Source organism: Sinocyclocheilus anshuiensis, unplaced genomic scaffold, assembly GCF_001515605.1.
Source record: "Sinocyclocheilus anshuiensis isolate Anshui unplaced genomic scaffold, SAMN03320099.WGS_v1.1 scaffold579, whole genome shotgun sequence".
NCBI lineage: Eukaryota > Metazoa > Chordata > Actinopteri > Cypriniformes > Cyprinidae > Sinocyclocheilus > Sinocyclocheilus anshuiensis.
In genome coordinates this window covers 2,155,572-2,157,203 of record NW_015551075.1, presented here as the reverse complement: position 1 = coordinate 2,157,203, position 1,632 = coordinate 2,155,572, and the positions used below count along the sequence as shown (strand labels likewise).

The following is a 1,632-nucleotide window of genomic DNA, read 5'->3' as shown; positions in this document are numbered from 1 at the left end:
TGCTCATGATAAACAATGACCTCTGCTGGCATGTTTTATTGGTAGACTAGTGGCACATTCGATGGCTTAAATGGTGTAAAAACTAAATCATTTGGAATTGATCACAATAATGGCCAATTTTGCAACTTTTATAATAATAATTTAAAAAAACACACACAATAACAACATACTTACCACACTCTCACTATATTAATTTGTCCACTAACAATGACCAACAGTGGACGTGCATGCATGACAGAAGACTCTGTATTTTTGTTGCCAAGTTTGTTTTTTTTTTGGAATGATTTATGTTTCCTAAATATAACATTTTATATAAAAAATAATAATTACGATTTCTATGTCATGTCCACTGGGCGCACTGATCTATTATTGATTGAGCACAAAAGTCAAATATTCTTTTATTGTTTCTCTTTTAATTTTTTTTTCCGTCGCAATATATTGTATACAATTGTGCGGCATTTATTTATTCATAATATCAATATCTCATCCAAATCACTGGGGAAAAACAAGAGACTCCTCCCTCACCCAACCCTCGAGCGTGTCGTATTTCCGGTTTTCGCCACCTTTCCGCTTCCTTTCTGCCCGCACGAGCCCGCTAGTGAACACGCGAGACTCTCTCTCTCCGCAAAGTGAGTGACTAAAAACACTGATTTAACAAGCACACACAAACGTCGAATGAGCAAATGATGCATGTATTTGAAACGATAAGTCCCTCGATCCTTCGTTTGCGAGACTGATGTAATACAAGCTCAGATTGATCTAACGTTGGCTGAAGCCCGCTAACTAGTGCACTCAGCCATGTGGCTTACCTCTCAATTACTAGTAAAAAATGCCATAACGTTAGTTGTTTTGGCTTCAGTAACGTTACACTAATTTCCCCTCTTGCGCTTTTTAATTAAAAAAGAGCAAGTAGTGCTCAAATAGTAGACGTTTTTGTGTAAACATTCGATGCATTTTCATTATTTAAAAAACATGTTTAGTAAATTGAATAAATATTGCGTGAGATTAATGTTATTTTAAATTTCGCAGTATTATTTGCTAATATCATTGGGACATCCAGCTGTAAATATTTGTGTAAACTGCCAGTTTCCTACATGTCGAATCCATTAAAGGGGTCATATGCTGCTGCTAAAAATAACATTATTTGGTGTAATGAAATACAGTGTTTATGCGGTTTAAAGTTCAAAAAACACATTATTTTCCACATACTGTACATGATTGTTTCTCCTCTATGCCCCGCCTTTCTGAAACGCGTCGATTTTTACAAAGCTCATCGGTCTGAAAAGCGAGGTGTGCTGTGATTGGCCAGCTATCCAGTGCATTGTGATTGGCCGAATACCTCAAGCGCGTGACGGAAATGTTACGCCCCTCACCATACTGTGATGATGCCCTGTCCGGCCGGAGCAACGAGACAAAAACATGAAAACCCATTATAAACGAGGCATTTGTTGCATCCAGTTGGGACATAATTACGGATTATAATGATTTATACTGTCTTTTTACGCGTTGCATCGTGTAAACATAAAACCATGTCTGCATTTGTGTCGGAGAAATTACAAACAACCAACCGCTACTCTACATGCCCAAAACTCGCGTTTGAATCATCAGTGGCAAATCCTTTAAATATAAAAA

At 37.3% G+C, this 1,632-nt stretch overlaps 1 protein-coding gene across 1 annotated transcript in view; it reads left to right on the top strand.

The window, feature by feature from the left end:
* The first annotated feature begins 530 nt into the window (after positions 1 to 530).
* Positions 531 to 1,632, top strand: part of LOC107662341 (60S acidic ribosomal protein P2-like) — a 4,434-nt gene continuing 3,332 nt past the window's right edge. The window contains exon 1 of the mRNA XM_016452324.1: positions 531 to 629. The gene's annotated coding sequence lies outside the window, so the exon portion shown is untranslated. The remainder of the gene's footprint in view (positions 630 to 1,632) is intronic.